General features: G+C 39.7%; 1 protein-coding gene across 1 annotated transcript in view; it reads left to right on the plus strand.

The window, feature by feature from the left end:
* The window catches only part of ATP10A (ATPase, class V, type 10A), a 220,974-nt gene that overhangs the window by 12,539 nt on the left and 200,971 nt on the right, over positions 1–7,464 (plus strand). The window lies entirely within an intron of this gene.

The following is a 7,464-nucleotide window of genomic DNA, read 5'->3' on the forward strand; positions in this document are numbered from 1 at the left end:
TTACTTACCCTGTGGAATTTAATTTCCACTGTCTGACTGCTTCTCTGTGTACCATCTCACATGTTACGTATTGTCATCATGTGTATGTTGGTATACTTGCTGCTGTCTCCTAGGTCTCTGAAGCTATGTTCAGACCCCGTATAGGGTTTCCAAGGTGGTAAATCTTTTTTGGGAGCAGAAAGCCTCTTCTTTCTCCTCTGTAGTGACTGTTGGTCTCAAATTGAACTTTATTCAATTAGTTCTTTCTTCAGTTCATATATAGTCTTTAGACTTTTTAGTAAAACATTCATTTTATTTATTGTACTTTTTAGCTTAGAATTTCTGTTTTTCCTTTTTATTATTTCTATTTTTATTCATAGTTGTGTTTGGTAAGACATTGTTATTATGCTTTATTTATTTAGACACAATTTTCCTTTATGTTTTCTAACATATTTATAATTGATTTAACATCTTCATCTAGTAATTCCAAAATCTGATCTTCTCAGGAACAGTTTTTATTGCCTACTTCATTTTATTGTTTTTGCTCTTTAAAGATTTTATTGTGAATTGAGTGAAAGTATACAGGGCAGATGATTAGTTTTACATTCAACAAATCATACTTTGTTTCATTTCAATTATTATAATCTCCTCCACGTACCATCAGTTAACTATATTTCTCTCTATTCATTTTAGCTCTTTGTTGTTTTTTTTTAAACACTCAGTCATATTCTGCAAGCCTGCCTCCTGGCCACCAGCTCTCAGTCCCTCTCTTTCCATGAATCTAGAGTCCTCAACTGCTCCCTCTCTCCATGTCCCCATCTCTACCTCCATCTCTGGTGTTGCTGCTTCTCTGGATACAGTCCTGCATTCTGCTTGTGCTCTTCTCCCTTGATGGATAGGGCTGGAAGATAAAAACCTTATGAAGATCACCAGAGCATTGCCAGATATAGTGTCAGGAGATGAGCCCCTCAAGTTGGAAGGCACTCAAAATAAACTGGGCAAGAGCTGCCTCTCCAAAGTAGAGTTGACCTTAATGACATATTGGAACAAAGCTTTCAGGACTTTCATTTACTGATGGGGCACGACTTGAAATGAAAAGAAACCACTACAAACATTCCATTAATATTGGAGCATGAAATTTACAAAGTGTGAATGTTGGAAAATTGTAAATGGTCAAAAATGAAATGAAGAGCATAAACATCAATATCCTAGGCATTAATGAGCTAAAATAGACTGGTATTGGCCATTTTGAATTAGATAATCATATGGTTTGCTATGTCGGGAACATCAATTTGAAGACATTCATGGTCAAAAAGAACACTTCAAGATCTGTCTTGAAGTACAGTACTATCTATCTGTGAGAGGGTAATAGCCATACACCTACCAGGAATAGCACTATTGTTCCGATTTACTCACCAGCCACTAAAGGCAGTGATGATGAAATTGAAGAATTCTACCAACTCCTTCATCCAGAAATTGATCAAACCTGAAATCAAGACACATTGATAATTACTGGTGATTGGAATGAGAAGGTTGGAAACAAGGAGGAAGGATCAGTTGTTAGAATTCCAATGTGGCCTTGGTGATAGAAATGAAACTGGAGATCACATGATAAAGTTTTGCAACTAATGACTTATTCATTACAAATACCATTTTAAACAACATAAAAGGTTGACTGTACACCTGGACCTCATCAGAAAGGATGTGTAGGAATCACATGGACTACATCTGTGGGAAGAGACAATGGAAAAGTTCCATGTCATCAGCCAGAACAAGACCAGGGGCCAACTATGGCACATCCCATCAATTGCTCATATGCAAGTTCAGGCTGAAACTGAAGAAAATTAGAACAAGTTCACAAGAGCCAAAATGTGACTTTGATTTTATCCCATATAACTTAAGAGACCATCTAAAGAACCCAGCTGAAACATTAAAAACTAATGACCAAAGACCAAAAGAGTTGTGTGATGACTTTAAGAACATCATACAGGAAGAAAGCAAAAGGTTATTAAAGACGCAGGAAATAAATAGAAGACAAATCAGAAAAAAAAAAAAAAAAGAATAAAAAGTATGAAGGAAGTCTAAAATGTATGGGGAACATCAAAAAAAAAAAAAACTCTGCGTCTTGTTCTTGAGCACAGAGAAGCTAAAGGGAATGGAAGAAATGAGGAAGTAAGAGAACTGAACAGAAGATTTCAAAGCTTGAGAAGACAAAGTAAAGGATTATAATGAAATGTATAAAGATCTGGAGTTAAAAAAAAAAAAAAAAATCTAGAAGGGAAGAGCACACTCAGCATTTCTCAACCTGAAAAAGCTGAAGCAAAACTCAAGCCTCCACTTACTATATGGAAGGATTCTATGTGGCACTGCAGGTTAATGCTCTGGACTGCTTTGACCCACAAGGTCAGCGGTTCAAGGCCACCAGCCACCCCTCAGAAAACCCTTTACAGAATTGCTATGAGTCAGAACCAACTTCACAGCGCTTAACGACAACAACAACATGGACAAAATATTGAATGATGCATAAAGCATGAAAAGAAGATGGAAGGAGTGCAGAGAGTACCAAATACAGAAGTACTCACTATACCAAAGAGAAATGGTGGATGTTCAACTATTTCAAGAGGTTGCATATGGTCAAGAGCCAATGGTACTGAAGGAAGAAGTTCAAGCTCCACTGAAGGCATTGGTAAAATCAATGCTTCAGGAACCAAACAGAACAAAAATTGAAATATTTCAACAAATTTATGTAGCATGGGAGGAGGCACTTATAAGTGAAAATTTGGAAGACAGCTACCTAGCCAATTGATTGGAAGAGGTCCATTTTTGTGCCCATTCTAAAGAGCAGTGATCCAATGGGATGTGTAAATCATCAAGCAATATCATTGATATCACATGGAAGTAAATTTCTGCTGAAGATTACTCAAAAATAGTTGCAATAGTACATTGACAGGAAACTGCCAGAAATTCAAGCCAGATTCAGAAGAGAACATAGAACTAGGAATATCATTGCTGACATCAGATGGATCTTGGTTGAAAGCAGATAATACAAGAAAGATATTTACCTGTACTTTATGGACTATGCAAAGTATGTCAACTGTGTGCATCCTCACAAATTAATTGTGTGCATGGGGAACCTGTACACAGACCAAGAGGCAGTCATTAAAACAAAACAAGGGGATGCTGAATGGTTTAAAATCATTGAAGGTGTGTGATAGGGTTGTAGTCTTTCACCATACTTACTCAATCTAGATGATGAGCAAGTAATCCAAGAAGGTGGATTATATGAAGAAGAACTTGGCATCAGGATTGGAGGAAGACTCATTAACAACCTGCGATATGCAGATGATACAACCTTGCATGCTGAAAGTGAAAAGAACTTAAAATACTTACTATCAGCATTCTGTATGGGTTGCACCTCAATGTGAAGAAAGCAAAATTCTCACAACTGGACCAATAAATAACATAATAATGAATGGAGAAAAGATTGAAGTTGTCAAAGCCTTCATTTTGCTTGGATCCACAATCAGCCCTCATGCAAGCAGCACTCAAGAACTCAATTGACATGTTGCTGTTGTTAAGTGCTGTCGAGTCGGTTCTGACTCACAGTGACCTTGCATAGGGTTTCCAAGAAGTGACTGGTGAGCTTGAACCACTGACCTTGTAGTTCAAAGCGACTTTGCAGTCCAGCGCATTAAACCACAGCACCATACCAGGACTCCAGTTGAAGTATTTCAGCAGACAAATCTGCTGCACAAGACCTCTTTAACGTGTCCAAGAGCAAAGATACCAGTTTGAGTATGCCTGACCTAAGCTATGATATTTTCAATGCATGTGCAAGTAGGACAATGAGTAAGGAAAGCTTCAGAAGAATTGATGCATTTGAGTTGTGGTGTTGGAGAATATTGAAGGTACCATGGACTTCTAGTAGAACAAACAGGTCTGTATTGGAAGAAGTACAGCCAGAATGCTCCTTAGAAGCCAGGATGGTGAGACTTTATGTCTCATACTTTGGTCATATTGTCAGGAAGGGCCATCCCAGGAGAAGGTCACCATGCTTGGTAAAATGGCTGGTCACAGAAAAGAGGAAGATTTTGGAAGAGATGGATTTGCATAGTGACAGCAACAATGTAATCAAGTGTAACAAAAATTGTGAGTATGGCGCAGGACCGGGCAATGTTTCATTCTGCTGTGCTAAGGATTGCTTTGAGTTGAAACCAATTCGGTGGTACCTAACAACAACATAATGACTACTCGTGTTTCTGTCCTTGATACTCCTAGGCTGGATTGCAGAATGGTATGTGATATCCTTGCCTGCTCTAGACTGTCTTACCCAGTAAGGAGCTGCCCGCTCCAAAGGGCTGTCAGGCCCCTATGAGAAAGTGTTATTAGAAGAGCATTCTAAAGACAAAGTTCAACCACATTTTCAGATCCTTGACTTTGGAAAGATTGAGAGTTGTCTATGTGATAGTTAGGCCTCGACCCTTCTTGGGAAGTCCCATGTACTTACTTGTTCAAGACATGCCTTACTATATATAGCATATTGAAAGGAAGCATTTGAAAAATGCATGGGTTATTTTAATTTCTTTTTTTTTAGAAACTTCTTGGCTTGGATGTGTTTACTTCCTTTGCATTTTTCCAGGGTACAGTTAATATGTGTTGCCTCTCCAATGCCTTCTGGTTGTTTTTACCCTGTATTTTCCAATATCCCTTAAGTACTGTGTTTTAAATACTTTGCCCCACCAAACACTGTTCATTCATTTTACCCACTTTTGATTAACCAAAGACATTTTAAATCCCTGTCATTGAGGTCAAATGCTTGCCAGGAATGATATTCTGGTCAGGGTGTTGTTCTCTCAGCCCAGTTTCCCTGTCAAAATGCCAGGAAAGAGGCCACCTTTAGGCTGGGTGAGCAAGTAAAATATGACAGTACCAAGCGGAGAAAGAAAGCAAACGGAAAAGCAACATGCGCTTCTATGCAAGATTATCAGCAACTCATTAGTACTGTTACTGTGATTACTATTGTTATTAAGATTTTTATCTTAATAGCATAATAAATGTTTTATATATATATAAATGCTTATTAACATTGTATCTGTTGTCACATTGTTACATTGAAGTAAGTATAATTCTAGCCAAAATGCAGGACTTGAGGAATCATTTATCCTGCATAGTTTTTTCTCAGGTTAATGAACCTTGTTTTGAAAAGCATTCTGAGATATTGAAGAAGTCTGGAGACATCCTAGATTTGATCTAGTATCTTTTAAATACATCTTTCTGGAAAACAGTAGGGGGAAATGGTAAGATTGAGAGAAATGATCATTATAAATCCAAAGGGATTTGGTGAGGTTTTTTCCTTTGTTTTAGAACATAGAAAAATTAGTTTAATTCATTCAGTTGTTGAATAGTGTCTTTGAACTACTACTCATTTTTCCTTATTAACAGTTGTAGAACTTAAAGCCTGAAATACAGCTTTGATTTTCAAAAGGAAAATTAACCTAAGCCAGCACTAGAGGTCTTCACCGAGATACTTACACAGTGCAAGGCTTCTCACAGAGCGCTTTGTGAATACTTGGGGGACCCGTGATGTTAGGATTGTAGGGAGCTTAAAAATCAGCTCTGAAATCTACCTTATTTTCCATTCAGCATCACTTCCGACTCTTCAAGGAACTGTCAGACTATCTGAGAAGGCCTGCAATGTGAATAGACATGGAGGGGCAGGGTGAGCTGTGTCTGATTTCTCAGGGATGCCCTTCCAAGCTCTGTGAGGCCTCCTGGAGTCCAAATCACTGCCCAGCTTCTCTTCCTGCTTATACCCCCCTCCCCCCACTTCTGCCCCCAAAGGAACCCAATATATGACAGCCTAATGAAAGGAGTAACCTCATATGCATGCAAAAGCTGCACAGTGGATAAGGAAGACCATAGAAGAATTGATGCATTTGAGTTATGGTGTTGGAGGAGAATATTGAAATGCCATGTGCTGCCAAAAGAACCAATAGATCTATCTGTGTTGGAAGAAGTGCAGCCAGAGTGCTCCTTGGAGGCCAGGATGGCCAAACTTAGTCTCTCATACTTCGGACATGTTGTCAGGAGGGACCAGTTGCTGGAGAAGGATATCATGTTTGGTAAGGTGGAGGGTCAGAGAAAAAGAGGAAGACCCCCAGCGAGATGGATTGGCCAAGTGGCAGCATCAATGGGCTCAAGTGTGACAATAATAGCGAGGTTGGCCCAGGATTGGGCAGTGTTTCATTCTGCTGTATATAAGGTCGCTATGAGTCAGTACTGACTCGATGGCACCTAACAACAACAATGAAAGGAAACAGACCCAAGCTGTCACTTGATGTCTGAAGATGATCAAGATAAAGGAGGTAGATGATTTTGTAGCTGAAATAGAAATTAATTCCAATTTGTTAGATTTTAAAACATTTTCGGTTTGATCTGCTATCTAATTGTTCTTGTTATTGTTGTTATGTGCCAGTCAAGTCGATTCTGACCCATAGCGACCCTGTATAGGGTTTCCAAGGAACAGCTGGTGAGCTTGAACCGCCAACCTTGCAGTTCAAACTTTGCAGTCTGACGCATAAACCCACAGGGCCACACCAGGACTTTTTACATGCTTCTAAATACTAGTTAAGAAAAAGTAGACTTCAGCACAGTTAATTTTTTGTACTGAGATCTGTCTCTGGTTAAATATGGCCCTGCTGTGCTCATGATATGTTCAGAATATGCCGGCATGGATCCAAGAAGAGATGTGGCAGATGTTGGTGGCATAGCATAGCTTCTCTCCTCTGAACCCAGGACATGACCTCAGATCCAGCCCCAAGTCCCAGCCCAGGTACTGAGTGCATCACTGGGGGCCCATGAGAGGGTGGTGTGAGGAGCAGGCAGGGGTGCCCAAACCCCAGATGTTCATTTCCTCAACAGTCCTAGTGTGTGGGGAGACTGCTCCCATCAGACCTACCTTCTGTCCCTGAGGGTGATGGCCCCCTCAGTCCCACACAGATGCACCCTCTCCTTTGTGCAAATTAAAAGTCCTTTCTGTTAGAACTACTAATTCCACCCACTTTCCTCATCTCAATCGTCTTTAATACACAATGGCTTGAGAAATTTGTACCTTTGACAAATCAAAGAAATCTAAGGGAAAATGACAATGCAGGAAGAGAACAAGTTCTCACTTTTTTTTTTTCTTAAATGTTTTATTGTGAATTATGTGATAGTTTACATGGGAGAACATTAGTTTTACATTCATTCTATCGTATATCATCTCGTTGCCATGGTTACAATCCCCTCCATGCAATCCTTCCCCCATACCCCCCAGGTCTTCAGCACACAGTGTTCTCCCTCTCTGGATCTTAAGTCTCCAGCTGCTCCATTGCTCCACGTCATCATCTCTGCCTCCATTTCAGGCATCACTGCTTCTCTGGGTAGGGTCCCGCTCTCTGCTCTTCTCCCTTGATGGTCCTAGGGACCTCTGCTCCTAGACTGAAA

Source organism: Chrysochloris asiatica, unplaced genomic scaffold (assembly GCF_000296735.1).
Source record: "Chrysochloris asiatica unplaced genomic scaffold, ChrAsi1.0 scaffold00044, whole genome shotgun sequence".
NCBI lineage: Eukaryota > Metazoa > Chordata > Mammalia > Afrosoricida > Chrysochloridae > Chrysochloris > Chrysochloris asiatica.